Here is a 14,200-nt window from a genome sequence, read left to right as displayed (position 1 = left end):
CTGAGGAGGTGTCCATGCACCAAGCACACGATTGTTGTGCTTCCCTGCGACGTCACCCTTTGTCATATCTATTAGGGGCAACGAAATGGCCGCGAAGTGCGGGATAAATTTGCGGTAATATCCCGCCAATCCCAAAAAGGAAAGCAACTCTTTCCGACGCGTTGGCCGGGGGAAAGCTTTGATGGCTTGGACTTTCTCTGGCTGGGGCTTTATCCCTTCCTGGGATATTACATGGCCTAGGTAAGCGACCTCCTTCTGGAAGAAATGACATTTCTCCAGCCTCAATGAGAGGTTTGCTTCTTGCAACCTCCTAAGGACATCCTCAAGATTCTTGAGGTGGTCGACCCAGGACGTACCCAGAACAATTATATCGTCCATGTACACCATCGCACTGACCCCTAACAGCCCCGTTAGTACCTGGTTCATCACCCTTTGAAAACAGGATGGAGCGTCCTTTAACCCGAAGGGCAGAGACGTGAACTCGTAATGCCCTTCGGGAGTCGAGAATGCCGTTTTCTCGCAGCTGCTCTCCATCAATGGGATCTGGAGATAACCCTGCTTTAAGTCAAGCAGAGAGAAAATGACGCTGGAGCCGAGACTGCGCAGCATCGAATCGATGTGGGGGAGAGGGAACCTATCATCAACCACGTGTCTATTTAGAGCACGAAAATCAAGACAAAGACGAAGGGTTTTGTCCTTCTTCACAACCGGAACAATAGGAGCATTGTAAGGAGAACGAGATGGGCGAATGATCCCCTTACTGAGCATATCCCCAATGAGGTCTCTAATCTCACCTCTATACTTCTCAGGGAAGGGATAAGATTTGCGGTAGACTGGCGGTCCAAATGTCCGAATCTCGTGTAGGAAGTGAGGCGTCACGGTAAGTGGATCCCCGGTAAGGCAAAAACATCGGCATATTTGACCACTAAAGAGGTCAGAGCCATACTTTCCCTGCCATGTCTATTAGGGAAAATTTTTCCTACTTCCACACGTAACTTGTGTACGCGAGAGCCATCCACTACGTTAGACGCCTGGACCATTCCCACCGAGACGTTAGGTCCACCGTCTATTAGCGCAATCTCCCCTAAGAGAGAAATGTCTCCGACCACCTGGTCCTTACGAACCTCATGGGTGTCCGGGCCCAAATTCAGGAATGGAACTTTACACCATGCCTTGCCATCTTCCATCCTGATCAGCTCTACTACTCCCTGGCCGAGCAGGTTGGCGCCTTCGGCATATGGGCGTGCTGTAAACAGCGCCGAGAAAACCTGACCTGCGGGAGCGAGCTCGTTTGCCCTCTCGAGCATCAATCCTACGGTTCCCCCTGAGAACCCAGGCACCCACTGATGTTCAATTGACTTAACCGGGAAAGTGGGAGTTTCACTTTCCCGCTGGAAACTATGACGCTCCTCGCACACGGCGATGAATGGCGGTGAGTGCTGAGCCGTCCCCGCAAGGATTACGGGAATATCCTTGCCCTTAACTTGGAATATTAAAGGACTGAACGTCAACGTCACTTTGTGCGCCGCGAGGAAATCAAACCCTAAGATAATTTTGGCCGGCAAACCGTCAGCAGGGATGATAAAGAAAGGATGGTGGAACGAAAAACCAGCTAGATCAAAAGGAACATCTACCTTGCCAAGATTTGGCATCTACGACCCGTCGGCCACTATGATTCTAGTGGTACCGACCTGGGAGCCTTCCATGGCGGTAGGCAAAATGCTCTTATGGATAAGAGACACCGCCGCTCCCGTGTCCAAGAGGGCACAAATAGACTTACGCGCGAGTGGCTCTAACAAGGTAACTGCGACCATGGCTAAGCTTCCACTCGGCGTACGGGAGCTAGCTAAATCGACGTGAACAATTGTCACTGCCGACTGCTGTTCAACCGTCACCTTGGATTGTGGACACTCCTGCGCTGGCCGTTTTTTGACGAGCCACTTGCTGCACGACCCCTCTGAGCCTCATGACCGACACTAAACTCAGTCTCCCGAATTTGCCCTACACCCCCGCAAGACTTGCAACACGTGGTAGGTCGACCGCGTGGTCTATAATAACACACATCAGTCGCGTGTCCTGCTTTCTTGCAATGGGTGCAGTATGGACGCCACCTATTGCGATTACCACGGCCCCGGGGACGCTTCCACGTGTTCCTTTGTCCCCCATGTCTGTGAGTCGAGTGCATGGCTTCCTCGTGAGGGCACGTTGCGATCTCTCGCTCATGGCGAGGGCGCACCTCCACCTCTTGCGAATAGCGAGAGGGTGTCTCTGACTCTCGCAGATTGCGAGGAGAGGAAGAGCCTGGGACTCTGTGTACAGTGGAAATGTTATGTGATTGTGAAGTTGTGTGGGAAAAGACGTCTGTGGCCGGATATTGGTGGGTCACGGCAGGGGCGGCTGGGTACAAAGCCATAGGGGAATCGGCACCGCCCGCGTACACCGTCTTAACCGAACCAGGATGCCGATGGGCATAGTCAATGGCCGCATGGAGAATGGCAACAATGGACGCTTGCTGGTCTGAGGTGAGGGTGGTGCCGAATTGAGAGGGCATAGCCCGTTTAATGCGGGTTACCGCAGTAAAATTAGCCCACTCATCGCGCTCTGGGTGATACACCGTGTAGGCCGAGACCATGTCGGCCAGACGAAGCGCGAATGAAGTGAGTGTTTCGGCTGGATGCATAGTTGCTTCCGCCAAACGATCAGCTAAAGCGCCAGCCGACGCGGGCGCGTAGAAAAAAGTGCGGAACGCTAGTTTGAACGCGTTCCAATCATCAGGATGCCCACTTTTGGCTAACCGAGCGGCAATCGCGGCATCACCGGCAGTTTTCTGCTGAGTGACGGCGATTTTGTCAGCCTCCGGGATCTCGGAGGACCACCTTTCATCTAACAGGGCGAGCCATGATTGCGCGTCCGTGCAAGCAGGCAGATTGGTAGTGGGATGATAATTTATCCCTGATGAAATGAATATTGGGACATCTGCAGCCGCCTGCAGTGCCCTCGCCTGGTTGCTGACGGGTACACTCGTACGCCGCGACATGGCAAAGAAATAACCGGCCTAGCTCTAGCTAGCACTCCTGTATGTGCACTGAGTATTTGGAGAGTGTGGACTTTGTAATTTGTATGTATGTTCACTGAGTAATAGGAATGGGTACGTATACACGAGTTAGTCAAACTCTAACCACCGCTTGCCACCACTATGGTAAAGTGTCCGAATGGTTAGGCTCAATGACTAAAACACGTAGAAATGTGTTGGCTCTTTATTTGTAGCACAGAATATGATATGTGTGTCGGAGGCTGAATGGGGGAGAGAACTAATCGGCACTGTGAATATGCTATCACACTTACTCTTTCGTGTCCTGAACCAGCACTTGCTTGACCACGACCGCCTGGTAGCGTAGTCAGAGATAATCTGCGTATTGTCCGGAGCGGGCTAGTCGCCCTGCTGGTTCAGCGTAGCGAGTCCCCAATCAGATGCTAGGATCTGGGTCACGTGATGACGCGCATCTGGGTCACGTGATGACGCGCATCTGGGAACAATGGTCATGCTAGGTCGCGTCTCCCCGCCAGCTTAACGCGGGAACACGTGACCCAACGCGAGACGCTTACCATAGAAATAGTCATGCGTTCTACTCATACCACAGATGTTGTGATTGCATGAGGTGGAATGGGCGGGGGGATGGGGGGTGAGATAGTATGTGTGAGCAGAATTTGACGCAGCCCGAAGTGATTTCTCCCCATCCTCTCCTTTTATGCAATGGGGGAACGGAGAGGGTGGGTCGCCGATTTAATGAAGCGGCCTTGCTGTGGATGTGCTGTGTCCTGCGACACTGCTTCTGACCCAGGGCAGTGGACAGGGTGCAGGGATGACCCGTCATCCAGGAGGTGCTCAGATAAGAGGGAGGGTAGACAAAACAAAGTCTTTCTAAATTTGTGAGAAATTTTGCATTGAAGAGTACAGTGTGCTTGATATCCCTGTGGGTACGTGTTAATCATTATTTCTTCGCAATGTTAAACTCGGTCAATCAATCTTAAGCACTTTGGCACAATGATGCCTGCCTACCTACCTAGGCATCATGAGGCATGAGTGGGTAGTACAGTAGGTTGCCGGCTGGCATAAGCGTCTTGATTATATATTTTGTAGTTTTACACGAGTTCCCCCATATTCTGTGAACTGGTTTGACCACGTTTTCTGTGTTTATTATTACTCAGAGTATAAGAGAACAAGTACTACAGCAGTGACTTTATAAAAAATATAGATAGTGTGATGCAATGTACATATGGCAGCTGATGCTGCACACAAGAATTTGACTTGTACTGAAGTGGATAAGCACTGTGTCCTATAATTTTCTTTTCAGTACACGACTCCAACAACTGTATTTCCTTCCAGCCACTTCTATACTACTCTTGCATTAATCACCTTCCTAAAAATATCGCCACATTGAGATTGGTGCAAAATGCTTCAGTCTCTTCAATTTTCTCCCAAATGCCAAAGATCTCATCCTCCTACATCTTGGATGGCACCACCACACACATTGCCACTTTTTCCCTCTCACAACCGACCCACCATGCTTCCAAATTCGGCTTACCTTTTCCTCTCCGTTAAACTCTAACACGTCCATCTTTCTTCTCACAAACACATTTGTGCCACAACTACAGTGACTCAGTTACTAGTTCTAGTTGGGATTGGGAGTCCTTGTTCCTGACTTCATACGAGGAAAATACTGTGGGGGATCCCTAGTCATTACCCTTAGGCCCATTTAATCCCCATGCATGCATGCATGCATGTATGGGAATTTGGTAGTGGCATGCATGCTCCTCCTTGACCACCACAACTGTGATGAGGATCGATTTAGCTTGTCGTCACAAACTACTCCCGATAAGGTAGTTAGAATGGTGCCCCTAACAGAGGACTTTGTAATGTGGAATTTCATGAACCATGGTCCAACTTGCTGGCAGCAGGCAGGGTTTGAATTTTTGTCACTTCAACTGCATGTAGCGATGCTCTAACCTGTTTGGCCAGTGAGTATCCAAATGCAACTGCACTATGTTAAATATCCTGACTTACACATATTCGCTGCCTCGGAGTCTCACTGCAGGTTACCCAGTTTGACGCACGTAGGTTAAAGAGCAAAACAAATGGGGAATTTAAATTCTTTGATTATACTTCAGGGTTGAATAAATAAGCATATAGACACTAGCTCTTTTGAGACTCGTTTCCTTAAGAACCAGAAACCTGTTGATATTCAAATTGGAAGACTGGACACCAAAATGCAAAGTTGAAAACAGGCTGTACTGTTGCAGGCTTTGTGCTCTCAAACTTAAACCTAGAGAATATACAGTCAAGCCTGTCCTGGTCCACACATTACGTAACACAAATTTGTCTTGCTGGGAGGACTGTGTTGAGAGGATGGTGCTTTTCACGTGTACAAAGATTACGACTTTCATACAGTACCCCAACTCCCATTCTTAAGCTGCGATCAGCTACACAAAACCTGTATTTACGGAAAGAATTCGTTCAAAAAACACTGAAGGCGACCTGGGTGTCCTTCCCAATGTGCTCAAGCTCCCTACGTAAACCCAACCTCCGAACTGCTTGGCAGTTCTATTTGTAAGTGATAAAGTGACCAGGCTCCGGTATGCATTAGTCCACCCACACACTTCACTGCCGGTGGGAGACTACTACATTCGGAATTGCTCGAAATTCCGAGGATAGGGTTCCACTACGTGTTTCTTAATTAGGAGTGTTAGCACTCCTACACCTGACTATAGGTGCTCAGGTTGGGAAAGATTAAGAAACACTGCACTTGCAAAATACAGCTTTCTATCACACACAAGTTTATCTGATCTTGGTGCAAGATCCTCTCGTATTAAGGTAATTCTGCTCACGAGTCCCATTACAAACATGAATGTCATGGCATTAATACTGTTGGCCTGAGTGGTGTCCAAAAATCTGAAGGTGACCGATTTGGTCCAAACTTGCCCCACGGAGAGAGAGTTGAACACAATGCACAGCAAGGTAGACATGAGCAGCCTGAGCCCAAGGGCGTGGCGGTGGCACCCCTCCAAATTTGGCCCTTTTCACCCAGTATTCACTTCTAGGCCTCTGGCATTAATACCCCATCAATTTAACCCAAAATCCAAAGGACACCGTTTTGGTCCAAACTTGCCCCACAGGGAGAGAGTCGGTAAAAGTACACAGCACGGTAAGCATGACCAGCCTGAATCTAAGGGCGTGGCAGTATACCACCAAATTTGGGTCTTTTCACCCAGTAATCACCTTTTGGCCTCTGGCACCCATACCGTTGGCCTGAGTGGTGTCAAATTGGACTCCACGGCAGCCCTAGCCGCCCTCGACCTGTGGGTGAGATGGCAGGTAAATCGGAGAGAGTGACCAAAATGACCCAAAATCCACAAAATCTCAAAGGATTAACCCCATCAATTTAGCCGAAAATTCGAAGGTCACCGATTTGGTCCAAACTTGCCCCACAGAGAGAGAGTCGGTCAAAGTGCACAGCAAGGTAAGCATGAGCAGCCTGAGTCAAAGGGCGTGGCAGTGGCACCCCTCCAAATTTGGGCCTTTTCACCCAGTAATCACCTTATGGCCTCTGGCACCCATACTGTTGGCCTGAGTGGTGTCAAATTGGACTCCACGGCAGCCCTAGCCGCCCTCGACCTGTGGGTGAGATGGCGGGTAAATCGGAGCAAGTGACAAAAATGACCCAAAATCCAAAAAATCTCAAAGGATTAAATTTAACCGAAAAATCGAAGGTGACCGGTTTGATCCAACCTTGACCCACAGGGAGAGAGTCGGTGAAAGTGCACAGCAAGGTAAACATGAGCAGCCTGGAACCAAGGGCGTGGCAGTGGCACCTCTCCAAATTTGGGCCTTTTCACCCAGTAATCACCTTTTGGCATCTGGCACCCATACCGTTGGCCTGAGTGGTGTCAAATTGGACTCCACGGCAGCCCTAGCCGCCCTCGACCTGTGGGTGAGATGGCGGGTAAATCGGAGCAAGTGACCAAGATGACCCAAAATCAAAAAAATCTCAAAGGATTAACCCCATCAATTTAGCCGAAAATTCGCAGGTCACCGATTTGGTCCAAACTTGCCCCACAGGGAGAGAGTCAGTCAAAGTGCACAGCAAAGTATGAGCAGCTTGAGTCTCAGGGCGTGGCAGTGGCACCCTTCCAAATTTGGGTCTTTTCACCCAGTAATCACCCTTTGGCCTCTGGCACCAATACCGTTGGCCTGAGTGGTGTCAAATTGAACTCCACGGCAGCCCTAGCCGCCCTCGACCTGTGGGTGGGATGGCAGATAAATCGGAGAGAGTCACCAAGATGACCCAAAATCCACAAAATCTCAGAGGATTAACCCCATAACTATAGCCGAAAATTCGAAGGTGACCGGTTTGATCCAACCTTGCCCTACAGGGAGAGAGTCGGTCAAAGTGCACAGCAAGGTAAACATGAGCAGCCTGAGTCTAAGGGCGTGGCAGTGGCACCCCTCCAAATTTGGGCCTTTTCACCCAGTAATCACCTTTTGGCCTCTGGCACCCATACCGTTGGCCTGAGTGGTGTCAAATTGGACTCCACGGCAGCCCTAGCCGCCCTCGACCTGTGGGTCAGATGGCGGGTAAATCGGAGCAAGTGACCATAATGACCCAAAATCCAAAAAATCTCAAAGGATTAACCCCATCAATTTAGCCGAAAATTCGAAGGTCACCGATTTGGTCCAAACTTGCCCCACAGGGAGAGAGTCGGTAAAAGTACACAGCACGGTAAGCATGACCAGCCTGAGTCTAAGGGCGTGGCAGTGGCATCCCTCCAAATTTGGGTCTTTTCACCCAGTAATCACCTTTTGGCCTCTGGCACCCATACCGTTGGCCTGAGTGGTGTCAAATTGGACTCCACGGCAGCCCTAGCCGCCCTCGACCTGTGGGTGAGATGGCGGGTAAATCGGAGCAAGTGACCATGATGACCTAAAATCCGCAAAATCCTCATCAATTTAGTCGAAAATTCGAAGGTCACCGATTTGGTCCAACCTTGCCCCACAGGGAGAGAGTCGGTAAAAGTGCACAACAAGGTAAGCATGAGCAGCCTGAGTCTCAGGGCGTGGCAGTGGCACCCCTCCAAATTTGGACCTTTTCACGCAGTAATCACCTTTTGGCCTCTGGCACCAATACCGTTGGCCTGAGTGGTGTCAAATTGGACTCCACGACAGCCCTAGCCGCCCTCGACCTGTGGGTCAGATGGCGGGTAAACCCCATCAATGTAACCGAAAATTCGAAGGCAACCGATGTGGTCCAAACTTGCCCCACAGGGAGAGAGTCGATCAAAGAGCACAGCAAGGTAAACATAGGCAGCCTGAGTCCAAGGGCGTGGCAGTGGCACCCCTCCAAACTTGGGCCTTTTCACCCAGTAATCACCTTTTGGCCTCTGACACCCATACCGTTGGCCTGAGTGGTGTCAAATTGGACTCCACGGCAGTCCTAGCCACCCTCGACCTGTGGGTCAGATGGCGGGTAAATCGGAGCAAGTGACCAAAATGACCCATGAATTTAGCCGAATATTCGAAGTTCACCGATTTGGTCCAAACTTGCCCCACAGGGAGAGAGTCGGTCAAAGTACACAGTACGGTAAGCATGACCAGCCTGAGTCTAAGGGCGTGGCAGTGGCATCCCTCCAAATTTGGGTCTTTTCACCCAGTAATCACCTTTTGGCCTCTGGCACCCATACCGTTGGCCTGAGTGGTGTCAAATTGGACTCCACGGCAGCCCTACCCGCCCTCGACCTGTGGGTCAGATGGCGGGTAAATCGGAGCAAGTGACCATGATGACCCAAAATCCGCAAAATCCCCATCAATTTAGCCGAAAATTCGCAGGTCACCGATTTGGTCAAAACTTGCCCCACAGGGAGAGAGTCGGTCAAAGTGCACAGCAAGGTAAACATGAGCAGCCTGAGTCAAAGGGCGTGGCAGTGGCACCCCTCCAAATTTGGGTCTTTTCACCCAGTAATCACCTTTTGGCCTCTGGCACCAATACCGTTGGCCTGAGTGGTGTCAAATTGGACTCCACGGCAGCCCTAGCCGCCCTCGACCTGTGGGTCAGATGGCGGGTAAATCGGAGCAAGTGACCATAGTGACCCAAAATCCACAAAATCTCAAAGGATCCCCATCAATATAGCCGAAAATTCGCATGTCACCGATTTGGTCCAAACTTGCCCGACAGGGAGAGAGTCGGTCAATGTGCACAACAAGGTAAGCATGAGCAGCCTGAGTCTCAGGGCGTGGTAGTGGCACCCCTCCAAATTTGGGCCTTTTCACCCAGTAATCACCCTTTGGCCTCTGGCACCAATACCGTTGGCCTGAGTGGTGTCAAATAGGACTCCACGGCAGCCCTAGCCGCCCTCGACCTGTGGGTCAGATGGCGGGTAAATCGGAGGAAGTGACCAAAATGACCCAATATCCAAAAAATCTCAAAGGATTAATTAACCCCATCAATATAACCGAAAATTGGAAGGCGACCGATGTGGTCCAAACCTGCCCCACAGGGAGAGAGTCGGTCAAAGTGCACAGCAAGGTAAACATAGGCAGCCTGAGTCAAAGGGCGTGGCAGTGGCACCCCTCCAAACTTGGGCCTTTTCACACAGTAATCACCCTTTGGCCTCTGGCACCAATACCGTTGGCCTGAGTGGTGTCAAATTGGACTCCACGACAGCCCTAGCCGCCCTCGACCTGTGGGTGAGATGGCGTGTAAATCGGAGGAAGTGACAAAAATGACCCTAAATCCAAAAAATCTGAAAGGATCAATTTAGCCGAAAACTCGAAGGTCTCCGATTTGGTCCAAACTTGCCCAACAGGGAGAGAGTCGGTCAAAGTGCACAGCAAGGTAAACATGAGCAGCCTCAGGCTAAGGGCGTGGCAGTGGCACCCTCCAAATTTGGGTCTTTTCACCCAGTAATCCCCTTTTGGCCTCTGGCACCCATACCGTTGGCTTGAGTTCTGTCAAATTGGACTCCACGGCAGCCCTAGCCGCCCTCAATCTGTGGGTGAGATGGCAGGTAAATCGGAGAGAGTGACCAATATGACCCAAAATCCACATAATCTCAAAGGATCCTCATCAATTTAGCCGTAAATTCGAAGGTCACCGATTTGGATCCAAACCTGCCCCCACAGAGATAGAGTCGGTCAAAGTGCACAGCAAGGTAAGCATGAGCAGCCTGAGTCCAAGGGCGTGGCAGTGGCACCCCTCAAAATTTGGGCCTTTTCACCCAGTAAACACCTTTTGGCCTCTGGCACCAATACCGTTGGCCTGAGTGGTGTCAAATTGGACTCACGGCAGCCCTAGCCGCCCTCGACCTGTGGGTGAGATGGCGGGTAAATCGGAGCAAGTGACAAAAATGACCCAAAATCCAAAAAATGTCGCGCTCCTTGTTTACGACTAAATATGAATATATAGATGGGTAGGTGGTAGCTGGTCAAGATAGTTTAGATCACAAGGAACTCGAACAAAGTTTATACATATGATTTTCACTTCACTTTTGGTGGTGAATGAGACTAGTGTTTCTCAAATATGTGACTTTTATTATTGTGATATTATTACTTCAGAGTCAAAATAATGACTGTGCTATGTACGGGTGTGCGGGTGTGGGAGGCTGGACTTAATTAATAGACACCGACCTTGTATGAATCCTGGTTGCAGTTCCAACTATAACCTCTGATCGTTGAACGAATCACTTATACTTAGCTTTAGGCTAGATTGATATATAATAGTTTAGAGCTCTGACAACTTTAACTGAATACTTTTGAGTGTCCGAGCAGACTGAACTTGACTTAGATGTTGGCTAGGAAGAAAGCTCTTAATGATATAAGCTCCTCCTACAACTAATTTTGATTTGCTAAAAATCTCTCTGTATGGGAGAAATGGCCAATGGGGACACATGAGAAACATACGCCTCTTCTAAGTTCCCGCCTTCCGTAAACAAGGCTCAGTTTATACGGGGGTTAGAGATCACGAATCCATTACATAAAAGGACGACCTCACGAGACAGAAAGTGTTATGGGCTGATAAGGTACCCAGCGCGCGACGCGATGACGAAAACTAGTATCATTAGTATCACTGTCTAGTGGTGATGATGCCGTCGTCAAACCAATCACCACAAAAATCTCAAAGGATTACCCCACGAATTTAGCCGAAAATTCGAAGGTGACCGGTTTGATCCAACCTTGCCCCACAGAGAGAGTCGGTCAAAGTGCACAGCAAGGTAAACATGAGCAGCCTGAATCCAAGGGCGTGGCAGTGGCACCCCTCCAAATTTGGGCCTTTTCACCCAGTAATCACCTATTGGCATCTGGCACCCATACCATTGGCCTGAGTGGTGTCAAATTGGACTCCACGGCAGCCCTAGCCGCCCTCGACCTGTGAGTCAGATGGCGGGTAAATCGGAGAGAGTGACCATAATGACCCGAAAGTTCGCAGGTCACCGAGTCAAAGGGCGTGGCAGTGGCACCCCTCAAAATTTGGGCCTTTTCACCCAGTAAACACCTTTTGGCCTCTGGCACCCATACCCTTGGCCTGAATGGTGTCAAATTGGACTCCACGGCAGCCCTAGCTGCCCTCGACCTGTGCGTCAGATGGCGGGTAATTCGGAGAGTGTGACAAAAATGACCCTAAATCCAAAAAATCTCACCCCACGAATTTAGCCGAAAATTCGAAGGTGACCGGTTTGATCCAACCTTGCCCACAGGGAGAGAGTCGGTCAAAGTGCACAGCAAGGTAAACATGAGCAGCCTGAGTCCAAGGGCGTGGCAGTGGCACCCCTCCAAATTTGGACCTTTTCACCCAGTAATCACCTTTTGGCCTCTGGCACCCATACCGTTGGCCTGAGTGGTGTCAAATTGGACTCCACGGCAGCCCTAGTCTCCATCGACCTGTGGATGAGATGGCGGGTAAATCGGAGCAAGTGACCAAAATGACCCAAAATCCAAAAAATCTCAAAGGATTAACCCCATCAATTTAGCCGAAAATTCGCAGGTCACCGATTTGGTCCAAACTTGCCCCACAGGGAGAGAGTCGGTCAAAGTGCACATCAAGGTAAGCATGAGCAGCCTGAGTCAAAGGGCATGGCAGTGGCACTCCTCCAAATTTGGGCCTTTTCACCCAGTAATCACCCTTTGGCCTCTGGCACCAATACCGTTGGCCTGAGTGGTGTCAAATTGGACTCCACAACAGCCCTAGCCGCCCTCGACCTGTGGGTGAGATGGCGTGTAAATCGGAGGAAGTGACAAAAATGACCCTAAATCCAAAAAATCTGAAAGGATCAATTTAGCCGAAAATTCGAAGGTCACCGATTCGATCCAAACTTGCCCCACAGGTAAAGAGTCAGTAAAAGTACACAGAGCGGTAAGCATGAGGAGCCTAAGTCTAAAGGCGTGGCAGTGGCATCCCTCCAAATTTGGGCCTTTTCACCCAGTAATCACCTTTTGGCCTCTGGCACCCATACCGTTGGCCTGAGTGGTGTCAAATTGGACTCCACGGCAGCCCTAGCCGCCCTCGACCTGTGGGTCAGATGGCGGGTATATCGGAGCAAGTGACAAAAATAACCCAAAATCCAAAAAAATCTCAAAGGATTACCCCACGAATTTAGCCGAAAATTCGAAGGTGACCGGTTTGATCCAACCTTGCCCCATAGGGAGAGTCGGTCAAAGTGCACAGCAAGGTAAACATGAGCAGCCTGAGTCCAAGGGCGTGGCAGTGGCACCCCTCCAACTTTGGTCCTTTTCACCCAGTAATCACCTTTTGGCCTCTGGCACCCATACCGTTGGCCTGAGTGGTGTCAAATTGGACTCCACGGCAGCCCTAGCCACCCTCGACCTGTGGGTGTGATGGCGGGTAAATCGGAGCAAGTGACCATAATGACCCTAAATCCACAGTCTCAATTTAGCCAAAAATTCGAAGGTCACCGATTTCGTCCAAACTTGCCCCACAGGGAGTGAGTCGGTAAAAGTACACAGCAAGATAAGCATTAGCAGCCTGAGTCTCAGGGCGTGGCAGTGGCACCCCTCCAAATTTGGGCCTTTTCACCCAGTAATCACCTTTTGGCCTCTGGCACCCATACCGTTGGCCTGAGTGGTGTCAAATTGGACTCCACGGCAGCCCTAGTCGCCCTCGACCTGTGGGTCAGATGGCGGGTAAATCGGAGCAAGTGACCATAATGACCCATAATCCACAAAATCTCAAAGGATTAACCCCATCAATATAGCCGTAAATTCGAAGGTCACCGATTTGGTCCAAACTTGCTCCATAGGGAGAGAGTCGGTCAAATTGCACAGCAAGGTAAACATGAGCAGCCTGAGTCTAAGGGCGTGGCAGTGGCACACTTCCAAATTTGGACCTTTTCACCAAGTAATCACCTTTTGGCCTCTGGCACCCATACTGTTGGCCTGAGTGGTGTCAAATTGGACTACACGGCAGCCCTAGTCGCCCTTGACACTTGGGCGAGATGGCGGGTAAATCGGAGCGAGTGACCATAATGACCCAAAATCCAAAAAATCTCAAAGGATTAACCCCAATCAATTTATTAGAAAATTCAAAGGTGACCGACTTTGTCCAAACTTGCCCCACAGGGAGAGAGTCGGTCAAAGTGCACAGCAACGTAAGCATGAGCAGCCTGAGTCCAAGGGCGTGGCATTGGCACCCTTCCAAATTTGGGCCTTTTCACCCTGTAATCACCTTTAGCCCTCTGGCACCCATACCGTTGGACTGAGTGGTGTCAAATTGGACTCCACGGCAGCCCACAGCCGCCCTTGATCTGTGGGTGAGATAGCGGGTAAAATGGAACAAGTAACCAAAATGACCCAAAATAAAAAAAAATTTAGCCGAAAATTCGAAGGTCCCCAATTTGGTCCAAATTTGCCCCACAGGGAGAGAGTCGATCAAGGTGAACAGCAAGGTAAACATGAGCAGCCTGAGTTCAATGGCGTGGCAGTGGCACCCCTCCAAATTTGGGTCTTTTCAACCAGTAATCACCTTTTGGCCTCTGGCACCCATACCGTTGGCCTGAGTTCTTTCAAATTGGACTCCACAGCAGCCCTAGCCACCCTCGACCTGTGGGTGAGATGGCAGGTAAATCAGAGTAAGTCACCAACATGACCCAAAATCCAAAAAATCTCAAAGGCACTCATCAATTTAGCAGAAAATTC

This window comes from Oratosquilla oratoria, chromosome 30, assembly GCF_046742065.1.
Source record: "Oratosquilla oratoria isolate Oo_2021 chromosome 30, ASM4674206v1, whole genome shotgun sequence".
In the NCBI taxonomy this organism is placed as follows: domain Eukaryota; kingdom Metazoa; phylum Arthropoda; class Malacostraca; order Stomatopoda; family Squillidae; genus Oratosquilla; species Oratosquilla oratoria.
This window is presented reverse-complemented; position numbering follows the sequence as displayed.